Source organism: Macaca nemestrina, chromosome 2, assembly GCF_043159975.1.
Source record: "Macaca nemestrina isolate mMacNem1 chromosome 2, mMacNem.hap1, whole genome shotgun sequence".
In the NCBI taxonomy this organism is placed as follows: domain Eukaryota; kingdom Metazoa; phylum Chordata; class Mammalia; order Primates; family Cercopithecidae; genus Macaca; species Macaca nemestrina.
The window spans coordinates 27,735,033-27,758,980 of NC_092126.1; positions in this window are offsets into that span (position 1 = coordinate 27,735,033).

Here is a 23,948-nt window from a genome sequence, read left to right on the forward strand (position 1 = left end):
TAGAACTTCAGGTTGGACCCAAATTTGGGGCAATTTGTGCAGCACAGGTCCCCATAGGACAAGACTGCAGACAGATTTCAGTCAAGACCACATTCTTACTTTGTTTTCTTTCTCTGGCCTGTCTTGCTTCCTTCTCTCCCCTTCTCCTAAGAATACCCTTTCAGGACATCACTTATACGAGAGTTCCAACTCAGACACTCTTCTAGAGAGCCCTACCTAAAAGTAGGAGACAAAAATAAAGTTACATTTTTATTATATCATATGGTACATATCCTAGAACAAACAGCCTGACATGAATACAAAGACAAACTGTCCCATCTGTTGGCTGATCTTATATAGTCTCTTGTGCCCTATTTGTTATTGTTTCCACAGACTTCTTGCGTCTATCAGATAACTGCTCACAAGCTTCTCCCCAGGTCCAGGAAAGAACCAGCCCTTTGTCACGGTCTCTGCAAATCCACTCGTTATTAGACTGTTAAAATAACTCCAATTTTTCATTCTTCATAGAAAGTTTAATTACAAAATTTTAACATGTTTATTTCTTTAGGTGAAGAAACTTCTTATATCCCTCATATATGATAATCTTAAGTAAATATTGCACTGAAAGATGAATATGAGTCCCAGGCCTCTTTGGGTATAATAACCAAATGCTGCTTGCAATACATTTCTCAGATGATCCTAGAGGAAAAAAAGAGACTCATTACATTAAATAAAAGCAAGAAATCAGATTAAGGTAACATAGCCACTTAGGAATCATGCCATTTGAAAATGTAACAGTTGATGAGTGCTTTGACCACCAACACAGAAGGCAAATTCCATGGAAGTTACAAAACAAAGCCAAAGCATGATATTAGTTTTACATTAACTTGGATAATTTTTTCATCATATTTTCAATCATTGTGTTTAAAAGCCAAAAGTTAATAAAGTAGCTATACTGTAAATGTCATAATCCTTTAGCTCAGGAATCTATTTATATCCTCTGGAATGCGGTCAAAATTGCAGAAACAGTCGTATCTTTCTGGTGATAAACTTCCCTTGAAAATTGTCAGATAGGACTTAACACATAAAGCAGACATAAGATTGTGAAGAAATACAAGATGGAGGCTAGATATTTGGAGAGAGGCACAGAGAAATAATTACACAAGAGAAGAGGTAGTGCAAAGGAGAACTGGGAGATACTCAGCAGTCAAGAAAGGAAATGTTCCCAGGATGCATCGCATCCTCTGTTCTCACTGCAAACATCATCAAAAGACTGGATTCAACCTAAACTAGATTTAAATCCTAAATACAACCCAGAAATGTCAGTTATTCATAGTAATTTCTAAAATAATCTTTAACATACGTCTAGAAATTTAAAAATCAAGTTTCTGTGTACAGTTTCCGTAATTGAGTCAAGTGCGTTATAGAGTTTCTGGGGCACAATTTCCACAAGTATCCTGGAGGGAAATTTTATTATTCAGTTTACCATGTTTTGTTTTATTTTGTTTCAAAGTATGGTCCTTGGATCTTCTTTATCTGAGTCATCTAGAGAATTTATTAAAAATTCATATTTCAGGTTTATCCAAGATCCAGTGCTTTGGAATTCTGAACCCTGGGGCCTCGGAATCTGCATTATGACAAAATTTCTCTATGCATGAGGCACACTAAATGTATAAACTATTGAGATAACACAGAATTGAAGACTAAGTCTTCCCTTCCATCTGACCCTAACATTAAGCAAGCGATAGTAAGAAATATAATCTCCCTAACCTAGCTGCGGTTTCCCGTTCCCGGTGATGCTCTCTCGTAAGACACCCAGTGTTTCTGAAGTCCACTAAGAGCTGAACAGATTATTGCCCTTCTAGATCACAATGACTCTTTCATGCCCTATAAAGCCAGTTAAAATTTTACGTACTTTCTAAGAAGGAAAACTTCTCTTTAAGACATTGTTAAAAATTATCTAGTTTCACATAGACATTCAATTTCATGCTATCCCACTTCTGGAAACTCTTTTTCCTCTCGTTGTCTGAGCAGAATTTTTTCTCTCATTGTTGTCTGAGTCAAGGCCTGGGTAAATTAAGTTCTAACTGACCAATTCTATAGTGAGAATTTATTAAGCACCTCTCGTGTGCCAGAAATAATGCTAGCATGATAAACAGAAAAATGAGGAGGAAGGGCCCATGCTGCATTGGACTCACAGGCTGGTAGGAAAAAAAAGGCAAGTATATCAACACAACCACACACTGTGATTGCTGTTGACAGATTTGCTAAGAGAGTCCAAAAAATGGCATCTAAATCAACCCAGGAGTTTCAGGAAACGTTTCTTGAAAAGACTCTGTCTGCAAAGCATGAAAAGGAATTACATCCTAGAAATATAGAGGTCAGGTAGCCAGAAGACTTATCAGCATATGCACCCCATATGAAGAGGGACATTTATGCAAGTCAGAGGTCAGGAGTAACCCATAGGTCTCCAAGGTAGAAGACCCCCCCCCCCCCCGCCAAAAAATATCCTCAACAAAGCTCTGGTGTTTCAGCTGTGGTGCTGCATAACAAATCACCTCCAAAACAGTGGCTTCGAACAACAAGAGTCACTTATTCTGTCATGTGTTCTGTGGGTCAGGAATTCGAATGGAGTACAGCAAGGAAGGTGTCTTTGCTTCACAATGCCTGGGGTCTGGGGTCTCAGTCAAAAGATTTAAAGGCTGAGGCTGGAATCATTTGAAGGCTCATTCACTCAGCTGTGGCAGTTGATGCTGGCTGACAGCTTAGGGCATTAGCCCCTCTCCCCACAGACTCTCTATGTGGTCTCTCTGCATGGGCGACTTTGAGCTTTCTCACCGTGTGGTGGCTAGGTTGCAAGAACAAGCATCCCAAGAGAGAAAGCCAGGAAGACAGTGCATTATTTTTATGACCTAGAGTTGGAAGTCACATAGTATCACTTCTAACACACACTATTTGTCAGAGCAGTCACAAGCTTTTCAAGCAGATACAATGAAAGGTAACACAGACCTCCTTTTGGGGGAGAGGACTGTTAGTCATATTTAAAGAATGACATGTGGATGGGAAATATATGTGAGATACACACACAGCATCTTTGCAAGCATAATACGCCACTTCTAGATTACTAATATAAAGAGAATTCTGTATTATCTAGCTTGAGTGCCGTTCACCATATAAAAATAATACAATAGAAAATGTCAGCAAACAAATTACATCTAGGTGGTAATAAGATTTATTATTTATGAGACTCATGGCCCACTCTCCTCTTTTTTCCATGTCTTCAAACAATCATGCCATATCTATATGTATAAATACAATCTTTTATGACCCCATCATACAGTATCTTTCAGAGACTTGAGTTTTAAAAAATTAGAAGAAAATGTGGCCAGCATGTTCTAAAATTTGTTGCAATAAAACAAAGCAACGATAACCCAGGGTCCAATTTTATAGATCTCATGACCAGAAAAGTATTGTTGCGTTAGAGACTAGCCTTTGGTCCCTTGCCTGATGAACCTGTTGACAAATTACCCTCCTCTTGTACTCCACAGTCATTAACTGAACTGATCTGAGTTTCATCATAAAATGTTCTGGGATAGTTTTGCAACCAGAGACCAAAAGCCATAATCAGAAGAGCAGCCACAGTTCACACTGCCACAGTGTTCTGTGCTGGACAGGATGATTCATATGTGGCTAGCCTGGATTTTTTACAACAAAACAGACTTGCAAAAAAAGAGCATTATAGCTTTTGTTGCCACTGCACTGCACTGTTCCCCTCCATTCTCCCTGAAGGTTTAAATTTAATGCCTGCCCGACTGCCTTTCGTCTGCTGTGCTGCTGTTACATTGATACACACTTTATACTAGACTCAGTGAGGGAGAAGGGGCAGGTACCACTGAGCAGATGGAGAGGTCCTGTGGTTTACCCTTCCTTTAAAGTCGCCAGATTCCTACTCCACCTCAGCAATCACTGATGTGACCTGTGAAGTGTGACCCAGCCCCGGATGATCAGGGGCTGTGCACTAAACTTCAGTTCTAATCCTAAAGTATATGTTGGGGATTTAAAACCAGACGTTTCTAATCTGAAGGGCATGAAAGCATCATATTGATCCACTAGATAATGTTAAGAAAAAAACCACATGGCCCATAGATGTTTGCAACCAATTAAGGATTAAGGGGAAAAAAATTTCAAAGTCCAATCTCTAACTCTTTGAAACTTCCCAAGGTAGCTGAGGCAATAACCCTTGCTCTCCATAGTTCTAATAAAACAAGGATGTCGTTTAGACATGAAGTTCACATATTCTGGTAATTCTGTGGTTATTTTTTATTAAGATCATTAGCATATTGGAAACTGCACCCCAAAGTGACAGACTTAGATATAAAGAAAGCCTTTTTAAGAAAAATTGAGGCGTTTATAGAGGTCAAATGCCAAAAATACCCATTGCTTTCAGCTCCAGTGAATATTTTAAGCTTAAACATTTTAAAAATGGTGAATAAACAAGATATAGAATGGCCCAAGGAAATAGTCATAATATATTATTTATAAAACTCTTTGACCTTTGCATGTACTGATTCAAAACTAGCCCAGAAGTCATCTTGCTGATGGTTAAAAATGATTACTACATGACAGAACGAACACCTTTCATGTGAAAAGAGTTTGCCAGCCTGCGGGCTGGGAAACACATGCCTTCCAGTCTCACTGCCAAAACCCAGACATCTCAGTGAGATTCAACAGTGAAAACTGCTTGTCTGTACCTAGCCCCAGCTTAGAAAATCCAAGTAAATGCTTAAATACTTAAAGTTGTATTCCTCTCCCTTTATTGTTCTCCAAGCAGCATCTGGGTATATTCAAAGAATGGCTTATATGATTCTGTGACAGTGTGAGTGGAGAAAGATGAAGTCCTCAAATATTTAGGGATCTCTGAAGACTGTCTCCTATAGGGAGCTGGTCTGAGCTTTTCTCTGGACTCTCACCACTGAGCCACCATGAGACTAGCCTTTGAATAGGGAACGGGCTAATATTCAGGCATCCCTAGAGAGAGTCCATGGCTCTGATCATTAACCTCTGGTCAGCCTCTCCTCCTCCTGGAAGTCTCTTAGCTTCCTTGATCCTTTTGCATCCTCTTCCCAGGGCACTCAGAAATATTCCTGGTCTTCAGTTTTCAAGCATAGAACATGGGACTGGAGCTCTATTCAGGTTCAGCCACTTTTTTGCCTTCTACTATCAGCACTGTACCATTGCTTCCAAGTCTTACTGCAGTAACACTGCTAACACTGAGCTGAAGGGTCATGTTCTCACAGGGACTAAGAGCCTCCTGCTGCCTTTTCTCAGGAAAGTGGTCCACTTGATCCTATGCCTTCAGGGGTTCGCTGCTTCTCTGAATGTTTCTAAAGCCATTCACTCCCTTATGCATTCATACTCTTTGATCCCATCTCAAAGGGTGTATCAGGGAATACATAGTGCATTTGCCTTTTCGTTCTCAATAAGCTACTGTTTCTCTCCCCATAACCTACTTGAATGATCAAGTCCATTAGGCCTGAATTTTGACATAAGACAAACTTTTTATCTCAATGCACCTAGCTTTCAAAATTGTTCTTTTGCTCTACAAAGGTTTTAAAAGGAATACAAGCATTGAAATTCAAAGCTGACCAATTCACCTTAGAGTCTTTTTAAATCTCTGAATAAAGTGCCTTGACATGAGTATTAATTTTTTAAAGCTCTGAGGTGATTCCAGCACAGAGCCAGGGCTGATCCATCACTGAGCTCAGCCCCTCCTTCCCTGGAGACCTAAGCTTCCTGGATCTAGAGGTAGAGAGTTACATGGAAGCATTTTAGGAGGGCAATGAGAATTAATATTCACACAATAGCATCTCCACTGATCTCTACATTGGCCTAGAAGAATATCTGCAATAATATTCACCTGATATTAATGATTGCTCTATGACAGTGTAATTTGGAAGGGACATTTTACTCTCATCTTCTTACTTTTCAACATTACTTAACCTTTTATAATGAATACTTTTATAAAATCAATATCTTTAGAAAATAAAAACACAAAACATGAACAGTATATTCATAAAAATAGCTAAAACAGTAATGAAAAGTTGAAGGCAACGAACATCAAGGGAATAGTTAAGTCAATCATGCTATATCTATCAATGGACTATTATGTATGCATTAAAAATTATCATCATGAAGTTTTTTTTTTTTTTTCCAAGATAGAGTTTCTCTCTTGTCACCCAGGCTGGAGGGCAATGGCAGGATCTCGGCTCACTGCAACCTCTGCCTCCCAGGTTCAAGCTATTCTCCTGCCTCAGCTTCCCAAATAGCTGGGATTACAGATGCGCACCACCACACCTAGCTAAGGTTTGTATTTTTTTTTAGTAGAGACACGGTTTCACCATGTTGGCCACACTGGTCTTGAACTCCTGACCTCTGGTGATCCGCCTGCCTTGGCTTCCCAAAGTGCTGGGATTACAGGCATGAGCCACTGCACCTGGCCATCACTATGAAGTTCTGTGTAGCAGCATCTTTACATTTACAATGTTAAGTAAAACAGTACAAATAAAAATTATGTGTAAAGTATATTAGCGAAGCATAAAAATGTAAATATTGTTTATAATGCTCCAGTGCTTTATATCCTCATTATTACTTTCCCTTCCCCCTCAATTTTAATTCAACGGTGGCTTCCTAAAGATTTCAAAGTCATGAATCCTTAAGGGTGCAATATGAATGCCCTGTGAATAAGAGAGAACTATTTGGGGATAGATTATCTGTCCACAGAACCACTCAGATCACATTATGGCTGCAGTCACCTTTTCAACAAATACAGATGCAGTAAATCTGAAATCACTCGAAGAAAGTACAAGGAATGTAAAATCTATTTTACAAATGGGGAGGAAAGAAAAATGAGAGAAAACCAGGTGAGCTACAAACACTTTCTTTTGTACAGTAGGTAAAAGTCTTCCAGGATAGCAGTATAGACAAGTCTTGGTTCCCTTGTGGAGCTGCATCTATCCCGAACTTCCATCCACTAGAAAAGCTGGTTGTATCACTAACATGAAATCAAATGCCAAGCAGGAGAAACTCATTTTACAAAATTCCTAAGTGTCTTGGGTACAGAAAATAAAGAATAAGTATTTCCCTGAGAGTTAGTGGGTGCAAGCTGGGCCTTGAAGCATTGGGAGTAGAAAGAAGATGTAATCCTCAGTGTGAGATCCCTCCTTTTCAAAAGATGAAGAGTCAGGAATGTAACCTGGGGCCAAAAGAGGAGAACATTTGGATAAATGGGTAAAAGTAAATCAAAAGATCTGAGAGATGACACTAGGGACTATAGTGTGACAGCCAGAAAAGCTTGAAGTAAGAAGGACCACCTAGTTCCAATGAGGATGAGAGGCAAATTGGGAATAAAATTCAAAGAAAAAATCTTACTTCTGCCATCTTGAAGTAGAGCTACTAAATCTAGCTTCTGTTGCACTGATTTAGAGTTATTACCACAAGCCTCTTTTTCCATAAATTTTTATGTTACTATGGGAGGTCCCCATAACCTGAATCTTACAGGAATTCCCCAGCCTGTTGAGTGGCCACTCACAGATGCTACGGACTCCAGTACCCATAACAGTCCTAACAGTCGCCTCTTACTTCACAGGGGATCTAGTGATGTGCCTGTACCAGTGACCTGGTCGGGACAAGAGCTAGAGCCATGTCACTTCCTGGAGCGCTCTTACCCTGCAGGCAGCCAGGAAAAAGGAAGCTATGACTTTTTGCTTATTCATTAAAATTTATTCAACATATGCTAACATCTTATGTCTAAGAACTATGCAAGCACAGCGGCTACAGCAGAGAATAAGACAAACCGGTTCCAATTCTTGAAGCGCTCACATACTAGTAGGGAAGAGAAACAATAAGCAAACAAATCAGACAAGGGCTATTTTTACAAAGTTTATGAGGAGCCTTGGAAGATTTCACCTTTAAAGTTCATTTGGGAAGCACACAGTTGACCGTACTGATCACATTATGAACCCCCTTTTTTTTTTTTTTTGAGACTGAGTCTCACTCTGTTGCCAGGTTGGAGTGCAGTGGCACAATCTCAGCTCACTGCAACCTCCGCCTCTTGGGTTCAAGCGATTCTCCTGCCTCAGCCTCCCAAGTAGCTGGGACTACAGGCCCACGCCACACGCCCAGCTAATTTTTGTATTTTTAGTACAGATGGGATTTTACCATGTTGGCCAAGATGGTCTTGATCTCTTGACCTCGTATTCCACCCACCTCAGCCTCCCAAAGTGCTGGGATTACAGGCATAAGCCACCACGCCCAGCTGCGTTATGCCCTTTTTATGCCCTTTTGATAATCTTGAATGACTAAGCATGTGTAAGGAGTATATACTGTGTTCCGTTACTTTAACAGATTAATAACTCTGCTATGAATTTCAACATCATCATACCATCTCACACCAAACCTGATCCAGTTTCTCTGATCAGCAATATATGAGGCAACAGAAGAGACGCTGTACAGGATACCAGCTGAGCAGAACACATCTGTATACTCCACACACTTAGGATCTAATGGTCGACACAGGCAAGTATATAGATAACAACAGTAACAGAAAAAATGTCAGTCCTAGAAGAGAGGTGAAACCCAGCCATTTTGGAGGCATCAAGGCCTTGAGTGGTCAAATGATTTGACCAATGTCACATAACTTATTAGTGAGTTAGAGGAAGGACAAGTACTTTTCCCATAGAGTCCCAGAAAATGTCATATGACATAGAATCAGCATCTTAACAGTCCAAAATACAATCATTCTCCCTTATAGTTGCCTGTAGACTCAAGTTTAATGGAGTTAATAGCTTGAACAGCAAATTGGAAATTAATAGGACTAGATTCGGAGGGGAAATTTGGTAAATCCTTCACTTCTGCTTCTATTTCTCTACCTGCAAAATGAGGCAACAAGTTTGAAGCCAGTCCGCCATTCTGTGGAGAAGAAAGTGTAAAAAAAACTAATGGTTTCTGACCTCTTATTTCACACAAGGCCCCATGTTAGACACCATATGATATGTGTCATTTAATCCTCACAACATCTCAGGGTGGTAGAAATTACTCCCATTTTGTAGATAAGTATGTAAGTTAAAAGAGGTTAAGAACCTTGCCCAAGGTCAAATAGCTATGCAAGAGTCAGAATTCAAATGCCATCTGTCTTCACCTCTGTGCTGCTAAGCAACCACCCACTGGAATAATTTGAGATACTATTAAAAAGGTACTATGTGGGCCCAAGCCATTAGCAGCAATATCAGCCATGTGATACACTGTGATATAATTGTGAATAAAAAGTCCTAACTGGAATTTTAATTTTAGGACTTAATCACTAAGATAGTATGTGTTATATAAATATACAAGTTAAAATAATTTTTCTTCTAGTAAATTGTGTTTGAGTTTTCTGTAATTGTATCTATGAAAAGAACACAGAAGTATATAAGCCCTGAGGTGAAGGAAGGACATGAAGAGAAAACTTGTTCTGCCTGGAGAATGCGGAGTGTACAAAATACTTATAAATACCAAAGACACTGCACAAGCCACCTGCTCTCCCTCTTTTTCCACCTACTGCCTTCCTCCTGGTATGCTGTATCAATACTAGTTCAGCTAGCTCTTCTTACTTCGTTTTATAACCCAGCCATCCTACCATTTTCCTCCCACACTCCTGCCTGAGGGCCTAGGGTGTCAGAGGATAAAGAACAATTGAAGGCTGATGTGACCCCAAACCAATTACAAGCTGTATAACTACGAAAAAATATTTCAAACCTCTAAGACTCAGTTTCCTCACTTGTAAATGGACAACATGATATCACTTTGTTATGAGATAATAAAGGGAAGAAAAAAAAAACACTTCTGTGGTGCTCACAGCTCTGGAAGTAGTTTTCCCTTTCAAAACCAAAATTCGTAGTTGAGAACCAAGAATAGTGGGAATGTTACATCCATTTCCTATCATTTACCCTGCTCACTCTACCCACTGTAGAAGGGGAAAAAGTGGCAAGGTCTGCAGAAGGAACACTTGTTTACTGCTCCAGAAATCAGTAGGGGAAACACTAGAAAGTTGTCTACTTGAGAAAACTTTAGTTAGGTTAATAAAGTTAGTTGGCTTCGAGCACAGAAGCCGAGCCCTTGCTCCAATACTTGGTAGCTGTATGACCTTGGACAAGTGGCTTAGTCTGCTTGGATGTCAATTTATAGCTTGGAAATAAAATCAATACTTGCCTAGCCTTTGCACAGGAACGGTGTGAATGCCAGAGGACATCAGGGATGTGAAGGCACCACCCATACAATACTTATGACCTAAAAATGATCTCAACTGCCTGGAAGACAAAATTCAGGAGAGCAGAGAAAAGTGGATCTGTTACCACTCCTGGAAAGCAAATTACTTGTGTTCCCAAAGGCAAAAAGTCAGTCAGAACTCAATTTCTTAATGAAACAGATGATTTCCAACCGTTAACTTTCTCAGATCTACCTCAGTATTGGTTCTTCAAAGACAATTTGAAACTCTTCATAATTCATAACCTCTACTTGTCTTTTATATGACTCTGATCAATGCAGCTAATTTCAAAATCTATATAACATAAAAATTACCACCCCAATTACATTTTACTAGATATAAAAATCTTAAAGATGGGGAGTATCTTAATCATCTTTCTTCACCAGTCTTTACCACAGTACAAAAATTGAAGCTGATAAATAATTGCTGAATGAGTGACTAAAAGAGTATATATGAAGTATGGGTGCAAGTGTGGCATGCAACCAAATGTACATCCTTGGCAATATTTCATAATCATTAGACATTTAAGGTCTGCCCAAGACTGAACTCTCACTCCTAGAACTTGCATGAGCATTTATTACAAATACATGAAATATTTTAACAGAATCAAGAATGTTCACTGGACACACTTGATACACTCAGAGAGGGGAAAAAAAAACAATCATGTTGCTTACTTTAGCATGCTTTAACTTTTCACACTTGAATTTTACTCTTTGCAAACTGTGTCTTATGCTATATTGAACACACAGACCTTGGTTGTTGCACTGATACCAATATGGCCACTAACTGTGGAGTATTATAACACCAACTATTCATCAGGTCAGCTCAGAACCCCTAAAGGGGATCTCATACTGGAAATTTTAACACTTCTTATGATAGCATAATGAATAATGCTTATAGCAGGCCAGAAAATCAGATAGTACACAATTTTTAGTGCTCAAACCCAGCGTCTGTCCCATGGAATGCTAGAGTATATACTGTATATTAATACAGATGTGGCCCTCACGGACCCACCTGGAGTAAAAAAGTCTCTTGTATATGTAGTGCAGGATGATGTCTGAATAGATCTGGCCACCTTTGCATTAGAAAATCTTCCCTCCAAGTCTTTTTCGGAATAGTACCTCTACCAGGACCACTGAATGCTACATCACCAAATTTAAAGGAGGTATCCAGGCCAGGCACAGTGGTTCATACCTGTAATCCCACTACTTTAAGATGCTGAGGTGGAATGATCACTTTAGCCCAGGAGTTCGAGACCAGCCTGGACAACACAGTGAGACCTCACTTCTACTAAAAATTAAAATAAAATAAAGGAGGTATCCAGCTTCAACCAGATATGTGCCCATCAGTGACACCCACTAATTCAACCCACTGGTGTGTGGCAATCTGCTTAGTTCGAGGACTGCTTGGTCCTATCTACCAAGAATGGAACCATGAGCTGGAAAACCAATCCCATTTCCCTTAATTTTTAACTTTACTTTTTTACTTTTAACTTACTTTTTGGTGTGTCAGTAAAACTGAGTAGTGGCATACTCGATTCATTCTCTTGATATTTATTTTCTTCTCTTTTATTCCTCTAGGGAAAGAGTAAATTGAGTAACTCATTTTGTCACAGAGGGATGAGGTCCCCTCCCAAATCTCACTTATGAAATATAACATATGAGTAGTGCATCCTTCTTTTAAGAGAATGCAAGCACAGAAGAATGAAGAGAATATACATTGTATATTTCTCTGAGTGGGGTAGACTTCTGGTTCTATAAATGTAACAGAGTCCAAAAAATCCTTTAGCACAACACCCAGGTCTGCCAAGAAAATGTAGCTTCTTTATTTGTTTTTATAATTGATCAGATCTTCCTCTTAAGTTTATCGCTTGATGGTAATACTAGAGGTGTAAGGAAGGAGGCAAGGATCCTTTATCACAACACAAACAATTAATTAGAACACTTCACGTATATTTGTGGTAGAGTTTATCTTTGTCAGTAGAACTTTTACTAGTAATTATTTTTCTATTAAGATACTGTGATGCTACCTCTGAAAATCGAACCTCCTTTTTCTTATACTCTTATAGTATTCATTTGTCTCATTTCGTAAGAATCGCTTCTTACCGGTAGATACATATCACACGAGTATTACACTGATTATAAAGTCAATGCTTTCTCCTCACCATACTGCAGAGAGGCCACTACAAACATCAAATAAACAAGAAAAATATAGACGGTTTTCTTCCTTTGATTTGTGGTGGTGAAGTAAAAGATACCCGAGTATCTTAAGATAAACAACTTCATTTGCCAAAATAATAATTTCATCTTTTCAAATGATTAAAGACCTATAAATACTTTTCTTCAGTCTGGCCTACCAGTATGAAAATAGGTAATATCAGCCCTGTCCCAACTACCAGTGCTCTCACACTGACAAACTACATGTACTTCTCCTCCCTAGAACTACCCTTTCCAGGTCCCATTCCCTCATACCCCTGCTTTCTGTCAGATAATTAGCTAATTAATACAGTGTTAATATACTGTTCTAACAATAACAAAAAGCTGAATTATAACAAATTTACTTGGCCTTCTGCTCTGGCAAAAATGGAGTGTCCGAGATCAGATTAATACTCTTGTCTGAAAAAACAACAAGATAAAATATATAAAACAGTGGTTTTCAACACAGTGGGCATTAGGGAACAAAGTACAGTAATTCCTGAAAGATGGAAAAGAGAAGTATGTTCTGTAATAACAGCTCATTGTCTACAGTAATGTTCCAGGCCAGGTGTAGTGGGAGTAAGGGAGTACTGGTCTCCCTGAGTTGAAAAATAAAGGTGAGGAGATCAAGGAAGCTAAAGTCACAGAACAGAATACCAGAGAGGAGAGAAATACATGGAGAGATAACTATGGAGATCTGCAGAGGTTTCTTCCTTCAGTTTTTTTTTTTCTTCTCCTTTTGAGACAGGGTCTCTCTCACTTTGTCACCCAGGCTGGAGTGCAGTAGCATGATCTCAGCTCACTGCAACCTCTGCTTCCTGGGCTCAAGTGATTCTCCACCTTCAACCTCCCAAGTAGCTGGGACCACAGGCATGTACCACCATGCCTGGCAAATTTTTGTATTTTTTGTAGAAACGGGGTTTTGCCATGTTGCCCAGGATGCTCTCAAACTCCTGAGTTCAAAGCCATCTGCCACCTCAGCTTCCCAACATGCTAGGATTACAGGCATGAGCCACCATGCCCAACTTCCTCCAGTCTTTAGCTGAGTACTAATCAGCATATGCATGTGAGGAAACTAACCAAGGCTAGGGAAAGAACCACCCAAGTAACAGTGCCTGGTACTCACACAGCATCAGGAACAGTGCCTAATCCCTCCATCTGGACTGGAGAAGCTCATAACTTACTGAGCATTAAATGGGGTACTCAGTATGTTTTGCCTCACCAATGGAAAAAACTAACCCCACACAAAACATTCTTCAGGTATCATCTAACAAACCTTAAAAGTTAGACTTGATAAGATCAAACTGTTTGAAAGTAACTTAATCATGTTTCAGAACAAAACTCAAGGACATTTACAAGAATAGAAAAAAGTCCAGCACCAAACAAAGTAAAAGTCACAGTATCTAGTATATAATCAAAACTTATCAGACATTCAAAAATCACGAAAATATGACACATACTGAAAAGTCAATCAATCCAAACCAATTCAGAAATGGCACAAATGATGGAATTAGAAGGCAAGGACATTAAAACAGTTGTTTTAACTGTATTCCACATGTTCAATGAACTAGAATATGTGCTAGTGAAGCAAGATATTTCCCTGACCCCTTCGTGGGCGGGAACTGGAGTGCACAGGCACTGGAACTAGCCAGCCACCTCAGCCCAGCAAGTGTGAACTCCACTTATTTGCTGTTCCACCCTCGCCAGAAGGCGAGTGCAGGTGAGCAGATGTGGGAGCTAGGGCAAGTGCTTTTGGGCTCCGGCAGGAGTGAACTCTATACCAGCCCCACGGCAGCATCTAAAGGGGGCTGTGCCCGCAACCCCTCAAACCCAGGAGGAAGTGCTACAGTACTCTTTCAGCTCTGCTGTTTGCAGATGGCTCAACTGTTAACAGCTCAGTGGAGGGTCAGTGTGACAGCCTTTTGCACCCGCCCTTGTGGCGCCTGAGTTCTTGTGTGGCATCCAGGAGGAATGACATCACATAAACAAACTGAAGATGGTAAATGCAGGAGATTTGATTGCTGATGAAAGTGGCTCTTAGTGGGAAGAAGAGCTGAAAAGGGGATGGAGTGGGAAAGTAATCTTCCCCTGAAGTCTCTTCTCTGAAACTATGCCCATCCAGCTGTCCCTCTGAAGTCAAGCCACTTCTCTACAATGACCAACTGTAGTCTTTGACATCCAGCTGCTTCTCTGTCTGCTGGCTGAGCCTGGGATGTTTATGGGCATGGGATGTAGGGGCAGGGAAGGCAACATTTGAGGGGGAAAACAGGGATGGAAGTTCTCACTTTGGGTTGTAGTACCAGGCTTTTTGGCTTGAGGGTGGAACCCTCACCAGGGACCTGCCCTCTTCTTCCCAGAATTTCCCTGCCTCTTATTTCTATCACTAGAAGATATAAACATGATTCCAATCAAAATTGGAGAGATGAAAACTGTAATGTGAGAGATGTAAAATAAACTGGATGGGATTAATAGCAGAGTACACATTGCAGAAAAAGATTAGTGAACTTGAAGACATAATGACAGAAACTACACAAAATGAAAACAAAGAAATAAGACTGAGGAAAAAAAAAAGATAGAAAATGGAGGATCAGTAGGCTGTGGGAAAACTTTAAGAGGCCTAATATACATGTAAAAGGAGTGGAAGATGACGGGAAAAGAAAAAACATTTGGCCAAATACTCTGTAAATTGAATTTCAAAAACTACAAACCCACAAATTCAAGAAGCTCCCAAAACCCCCAAGAACAAAGTCAAATTAAGAAACCAAAACATAAAGCACATCATAATTATTTGCTAAAAGATTATTTTAGAAAGTTGCCTCTCCCCTGAAGAAATTCTCTTCCCACAGTCCATTGTACTGTGCCTGAAGGTGATGCAGGGTTATTTTCTTGACCCCTTTGTGGGATTCACAACGGGGGTGCCCTGTTTACTCAGCCTGCCCTGCTCAACCTCAGAAGCGGGAAAACAAGTGCAGGAACCACAGTGAGGAAGTGCAGGAACTAGCTGGCAGGAGCAAACTCTGTTTGCTCAGGTCCACCATGCTCCACCCCTCATGGGAGGGAGCACAGGAGCAGGTGAGTACAGCAACCAGCTGGCTGCTTCAGTGCTGGCAGGAGTAAACTCTGTGCAGTCCCCGCAACAGTGTCCAGGTGAGGATGTATGTGACCCCAAGGCCCCAGAGGGTGTTTTACAATACTCTCTTAGCTCTGCCATCCACAGACAGCAGTGTGTTATCAGCTCAGTGGGCCCTTTGCCTCATGTAGGGTGGCTGCCCTCCTCCAACGATGGCAAAGGGCCAACGTGACAGACTTTTTGAGTACCTGCACTTGGTGCATCCCAAAGTCTTGTCCAGTGCCCAAGAGGAATGGTCGCAGGGATGAACTGATGGATGGTGAATGCAGAGAATTTTATGGAGTGCTGAAAGCGGCTTTCGGTAGAGAGGGGAGCTACAACGGGGGCAGGAAGAGGTCACTCTCCCCTGAAGTCAAGCCTATCTGCCTCTCTCTTCCAAAGTCAAGTTACTTCATCCAGCCACCATCTCTGAAGTTAAGTTACTTCTCCCTGATGTCCAGCCACTTCTCTCTTTGGCTGGCTGAGTCTGGGGTCTTTATAGGCACAGGATGGGGGCAGAGATCATTTTGGAAAAGACAACATTTGATTGGTATTTTTTTAAGAAAATACACTATTCAGAAAGAACTAATAAGGAGACAGCAGGCACACAGGATAGATGTTCTCACTTTGGGCCATGGGTTTCAGGCTTTTTGGCTTGAAGGTGGGGTTTCTGCAGGGACCTGCTCCTGTCTGACTAGAGTTTCTCCACCTCCTGTCATTATTAAAGGTAAACAGATTTTCTTCTTGCTCCCCACTGTCTCGGTGGTCCTGCCTAGAACTTGTCATCACCAATAACTCGCCCTGTGCATATCTCTACTTTTTGTACCCCATCACTGTCATTGCTTCATACATCACTGAAAAAAATTGAAGCAGTCAGAATAGAACTGCCCCAAATTTCCTCTAGCCACATCCAACTACCCACCATGTTTGTACCCAATATTGTACCCATTTACCTTGCATTACCGAAACTGCCATTGCAAAATTATAACAGACAGTGAAAGGGATCTGAACAAACCAACTCCATCTTCCTTTTAACTTCCAAGCTGCCCTTGTTCATTCCTGGGCATAGGTTGAACTAACTTCGGGAGAAACTTATAGTTTAGCTTTTAAACAAAGATAATAAAACCCTTTCCCAAAACAAACCCCTTTCTTGCCTGGGGACTAGACTGCCTTCGTAGGACTAACAAATTAGTGACAAGATTGGAAATCATGGTTTAGGAGTCACACAGCTGGAGGCTGCAAAACTCTAAACCTCCCCAAATTGTTCCTGGAAATAACATCACTATTGTAAAACCTAAGATCAGTGCTTGAGAGATTCTGCAGACCCTGCACTCAGTGGATCAGCTGGCACCACCCAGAATGAGAAACTGGCTCATCTGGTCTTGTGGCCCCCACCCAGAAACTGACCCAGCACCAGAGGACAGGTTCAACTCTCTATGATTTTATCTCTGACTTGACCATTCAGAACTCCCAGTTCACTGGCCCCCTACTATTCACCAAATTATCCTTAAAACTCCAATCACTAACTCTGTGAGTTAGGCTCACAGAGACTAACTCAAGTAAGAAGAAAACTCCAGTCTCCCGCACAGTCGGTTCTGCATGAATTACACCTTCTCTATTGCAATTCCCCTGTCCTGCTAAACTGTCTCTGTCTAGGCATCAGGCAAGGTGAACTGTTGGGCAGTTATATTTTTAGGTGTTAGTATAAGTGTACCAACTATACACTCCCATCCTTGTGTATCCAAGTCTGTCCTCCTTTCCCCTTCAAAAAACCTCACTCTAGTAGTTCTTCCTCCTCTTTTCTATAAATCAAAGTTTTCTTCCCTTCTAAATCATTCTCTTCAACTTGCAAATAGGCTGTTACTTCATATTTAAAAAATGAACATATACATACACATTAAATATTTTTTAAAATATTTTCCATAATTGGAAGTAATTATTATACAAACTTAACTTTTATTTATCATTTTATTTATTTTGGAGATGGAGTCTCGCTCTGTCACCCAGGCTGGAGTGCAGTGGCACGATCTCCGCTCACTGCAGCCTCCACCTCCAGGGTTCAAGCAATTATTCCGCCTCAGCCTCCCCAGTAGCTGGAAATACAGGTGCATACCACCATGCCCAGCTAATTTTTTGTATTTTATTAGAGACAGGGTTTCACTGTGTTGCCCAGGCTGGTCTTGAACTCCTGAGATCAGGCAATATGCCTGCCTCAGCATCCCAGTAGATGTATATGGATCTGTCATTTGCAACAACATGGATGGAACTGGAGGAGATTATATTAAATAAGACAGGCACACAAAAACAAACTTCGTGTGTTCTCACTTATTTGTGGGAGCTAAAAATTAAAACAATTGAACTTATGGAGATAGAAAATACAATTATGGTTACCAGACGCTGGGAAGGGTAGTAGTATGGATACTACTTTATGGATACATAGTAGATATATATATTTATGGGGTACATGATATATTTTGATACAAGCATACAATGCATAAAAATCACATCAGGTGCCAGGCGCGGTGGCTCACGCTTGTAATCTCAGCACTTTGGGACGCCAAGGCGGGCAGATCACAAAGTCAGGAAATCGAGCTCATCCTGGCCAACATGGTGAAACCCCGTCTCTACTAAAAATACAAAAGTTAGCTAGACATGGTGGTGCACACCTGTAGTCCCAGCTACTCGGGAGGCTGAGGTAGAAGAATTGCCTGAACCTGGTAGGTGGAGGTTGTAGTGAGCCAAGATCGTGTCATTGCACTCCAGCCTGGGTGACAAAAGCAAAATTCTGTCTCAAAAATAAAAATAAAAAATAAATCACATTGGGGTAAATGGGGTACCTATCACCTCAAGCATTTGTTTGTTATAAACAATCCATTGTTATTAGTTATTTTAAAAGGTACAATACATTACTGTTGACAGCAGTCACCCTATTGTGCTATCAAATACTTATGCATTCTGTTGAATTATATTTTTGTACCCATTAACCATCCCCAATGGCTCCCTGCCCCACACCCTACTACCCTTTCCAGTCTCTGGTAACCATCACTGTACTTTCTATCTCCATAAGTTCAACTGTTTTATTTTTTAGCTCCCACAGATAAGTGAGAACACGTGAAGTTTGTTTTTATGTGCCTGTCTTATTTAATATAATCTCCTCCAGTTCCATCCACGTTGTTGCAAACGATAGGATGTCATTCTTTTTTATGACTGAATAGTACTCCATTGTGTATAGGTACCACATTTTCTTTATCCATTCATCTGTTGATGGATACAGGTTGCTTCCAAATCTTGGCTATTGTTAATAGTGCTGCAATAAACATGGGAGTACAGAGGTCTCTTTGATATACTGATTTTATTATTATTATTATTATTATTATTATTATAGACCTAGAAGTGGGATTAATGGGTCATATGGTAGTTTTGTTTATTGTTTTTTAAGGAACCTCCAAACTGTTCTGCATAGTGGCTGTACTAATTTACATTTCCACCAACAACATGCGAGGATCTCTTTTTCTCCACATCTTCACATTTGATATTGCCTATCTTTTGAATAAAAACCATTTTTACTGGGGTGAGTTGATATCTCATTGCAGTTTTGATTTACATTTCTTTGATGATCAATGATGTTGACCACCTTTTCATACACCTGTTTGCCATTTGTATGTTTTCTTTTGAGAAATGTCTATTCAGATCTTTTGTCCATTTTTTAATTGAATTATTAGATTTTTTTTCCCTTTTCAGTTGTTTCAGCTACTTCTATATTCTAGTTATCAATCCCTTGTCAGATGGGTAGTTTGCAGATATTCACTCCCATTCTGTGGGCTGTCTCCTCACTTTCTTGATTGTATCCTTTGCTGTGCAGAAACTTTTTAACTTGATGTAATCCTATTTGACCATTTTTGCTTTGGTTGCCTGTACTTCTAGGATATTATGCAAGAAATCTCTGCCCAGACCAATGTCCTGGAGAGTTTCCAACTTCTTATTTTGATAATTAGTAATTAAAGGGAAAGTTATGCTTTTAAGAGCAAGTACAGTTCAACCCCAGTTGATGGGGGGAAAAAAAGCTGTCCTTTATCCAAAAGAAACTGCTAAGAATTTTTAAAAATAAATGTTAAAATTTGGAAATCATCATTTAAAGTCTCCCAATTATATAATTGATTTAGGCACTAAATCAAACAGGATATCTCTATACAGCACTAGAATATCACTACTAGATTATTTGCTAAATGTAAAAGAGAAAATGCACCTTTTTCTTGAAAAGATCTGTTGGACAAACCCTAAACAAATAATATAGATACACAGAAGTGTAGAATCACCAAGACAACCTGGTAGTCGTGTCCCCCAATGATATACAATATGAACTACACAATATCACTCACAAAGTGTTACTGCCAAAAGTGTTTAAACCTAAATCTAATCAAGCCTTTAGACTTGTATATACAGAAGATACATACGTATATATAAACACACACATATGTTACAGGTAGTTAGATAGGCATGAGACGGGCAGGAGAGGGCTCTGCCCCCACCAAGAACATGAGGTATTGTTTCAATGATTATCACACTGTCTCTCTAAACATGGTAATTCAACAGCCGAAGGCAGACACAATCTCCTGATGATCCACAGCTATTAACATTAAAAGAATTAATTGAATGCAGATGCCAGGGAGAAGAAACTTCCTGGACATGCGCATAAAGAGACAAAATGGTGAAATATGACCTTTCCAGGCATGCCACTAGAAAATGGGAAGAAGCCTCAGATGGCATGCATGTCACTCCCTAAACATATTAGGTGTGCTCACTTCCAAAGGGTAAGGAGGGTATTGTGCATGCCCATCCTATGGGAAAAAGCACGGGAAAGAGGCGAGTCTATAAAGCCCTAGGATCAAGGTTAAATGCTCTTTTTAACCTTTGGGCACCATCTTGAATCTCTTTCAAATGAACTTTCCATTCTTTCCTGTTCTAAAGCCTTTTAAATAAACCCACTCCTGCTCTGAAACTTGCCTTGGTCTCTTCTTCTGCCCTGTCAAATTCTTTCTTTCGAGGAGACAAGGACTGAAGTTGCTGCAGTCCTGCATGGATATGCCACCAGTAACTCAGGGTAACTTGGATCTCTTACACTGCTAACACACACACACATCTACATATATCTTATATACACACACACATATTAAACGTGTGTGTGTATATACATACATGTACTTATATATATGTATATTATATATATCATCTTAAAATTTTCTTGAAAAGCTTTTCTGTACCCCACTTCCTCTTCCAGTTGGTTCATTGTTTTTCTTTGTAACAAAACTCCTTAAAAGCCCCATGTGTAATTGCTGATTTCAATTACTCCCTACTAAGCTTCCCTTAATTTCAAGTCAGACCTTTACCCCCAACATGCCACCAAACCTTGTTTCAAAGTCACAGATGTCTTAAACATTGCTAAAACCTACCATCGATTTTCAGTCTCCAGTACACTTGACATATTAATAGCATTGATATTTCGCCATACCTCCTCCTTTGATATCCTTTCTTCACTTAGTTTCAGACATCATATTCCTTGGTTTTCTTCCCCTCTCACTTAATTCATTCTTAGTCACTTTTACAGACTCTTTAGTTATCCTGGACCTGTTATTTGAAACATCCCAAGCCTCAATCTTTGAACCTCTTCTCATTGTTTGCACTCAATAATTTGGTGATATCATTCCACCTCCTGGCTTTTACTATCATGTCTATGCTACATTAACCACAATTGCCTCTCTGTGCTAACCTCTAGAATATATCTGATATAATCATGAGATCCAAGCATATTGCCTACCGAATATTATTCTGTTGAATGTCTAATACTAGTCTCAGGCCTTACATAGTCCAAAAGTTAACTCTATCTTCCCTCTCAAAATCTGCTTCATCTATACATTTTCCCATCTCAACTAATGGTATTTCCATCCTTTTAAGTGCACAAGCCAAAAATACTGGTTTCAACTTTCACTCCTGTCTTGCTCTCACCCCGTATCTAATTGGTCTTCTTGGCTCTACTTTCAAAATACATCCAAAATCCAACCACTTCTCACTTTTGTCCAAGGAACAATGCTTCTCATCTTGATCACTTCAGAAAATCAATCAAGACAGGTCTCTCTACTTCCACTCTTGCCCAGCCCCCATCTATTTTCATTGTAGGTTTTAAAAGGATCATTTTGTCTGCTCTGATCAAGTCACTTGGGATTTCTTAACTGTCCTACAGGGCTATATATGATCTTACCCCCACCTCATTAACTCTTTGACCTCAATTCCTAATATTTTCCCTTAATCATTCTGCTCAGGCACACATGCCTCCTTACTATTCCCAGTATATTCCAGAGAATAAGCTACAACAAGGCCAGAGATGATTCACAGGTATCTGTGTCAATGGTTCCCTTGCATCCTACTCACAACTATCAGTTTTTCTTCACCCTATTCTAACAGAACACTTTTCTTAAAATGCATCATGGATTGGTAGAGAGATTTTTAGAGTTAATGGATCTTCAACAATGTATTCTTTCATTCTGCAAGCATTCACTGGTCACTTTGGGTTAAATCCTTAGTGGATGCTGATACGAGACAAGGACCTTTCTTTTGTCTTAAACTCAAATGGTGAGAAATAAACACATAAGAAGATAATTACAACACAAAGTGGTAGATATAGATATATTTCAAGATATTATGAGAACACAGAGGAAGAGTATTTGTCTGAGGAGGATCAGATGTGACTCTCCAGAGGTGATCATATCTGAGGAATTTGAATCTCCAATTCCACCACTGCAAGACAGTGACAGAACCTCTGGTATCAATTTGCTTGTCTGTACATTTGGGATGATAGTCCCTGCCTCACAAGTTTGTTTTGAGTGCCAATAGAGAGGATATATGCTCGTTAAAGTGCCATTAAGAGTGTTACCTATACTTATCATCCTTCCCTGGCCTCTTACCCACCACCATCCACACAGAAGTAGCTGCTTTAGAAAGTGTAGTATCTTTTCATACAGCATCAAGCATCTGTAAAAACGAACTTATTAACTCAGTGCCTAGAGTTCAATATCTTGAAAAACTTAAGTACTTCTTATTTTCATTCTAAGCTTTACATGTTGTTTTGAAGAAATGAACCATATTTTGTTGAGGGCAATGCTATCACATTCATCTACACAAGCCCAGTCAATACGCATTGATTTGTGTTCTAATATTCATGAAACAATGGCTCAGTTCAAAAGCAGTCCTCTGTATTTGGATCTATTACATGCCACAAATGAACAGCTAATAGAGCTGTAGTTAATGACTGCTACATCAGAGAAAACACTAATGCAACATCCATCCTGATTGACTGCAAGGAACGTTGGAAGAAACATAATTCATGTGAAATTCTCATAGCAATTAATTTTTCCCACTAACATTTTTCTGGAACCTACTGTGTACCAACGAATGAACTGGGAAATTTTGGAAAATAAAGGAATTGGTTACTATTCCTGCACTTGACTTTACAGTAAAACACAGGACTTGCCTCTGGTTTCCTCCTATAAAGCGCCAGATATCTTCTTTTTTGTAAGATAATTAGAAAAAGAAAAAAACTCTCTTAAAAAAAAACCTGTGAATTGGGTGCTATGATGCTTTTAAAAAATGACAAATTTTTTATACTGCTCCTATAAAGAGGTGAGACCTGGGATAAAAGAAAAACTTCAGCCAAATTAAATTTAAAGGAATTTAATTGAGCAATGAATGATTCGTGAATTGGGCAGCCCCCAGAATCACAGCAGATTCATAGACTCCAGGGGTGTCTCATGATAAGAACAATTTTATAGGCAAAAAAGGTAAAGTGACGTACAGGAATCTGAAGTGAGGTATAGAAACAGTGAGAATGGTTACAGCTCAACATTTCTGAACACAGTTTGAACATTCAGCAGTCTATGAGTGGTTGAAGTATGGCTGCTGGGATTGGCCAACACTCAGTCATTATTACAGGTGCATACTATTAAGTTAGGTTTTCAATTTTGTATGATTAAGCTAGGTTACAGTTCATCTACAAGGATGCAAATATAGAAGGATGAAGTCTTTCTCAGGACATATTTAGTTTGCCTTAACAATTCTCCCCTTTTGGACATTTTCTCAGTTTTGAGACATTGACCAAAACCTTAATCATTGATATCACTATTATTGTAAATGCATTTATATGGTTTTGAAACCCACTGGGAAACAGTGTAACAGTGGGTTTTGCAAGGAGAGAATAAGGACTAAGTAGAGGTACCTCCTTATGCTGGAATATCCTGTTTACAGGACAGAAACAAAACCTGGTCTGTTCTAGGATCTATGTGTTTTCTTAAAGCTTTAGTTTGATTATGTCACA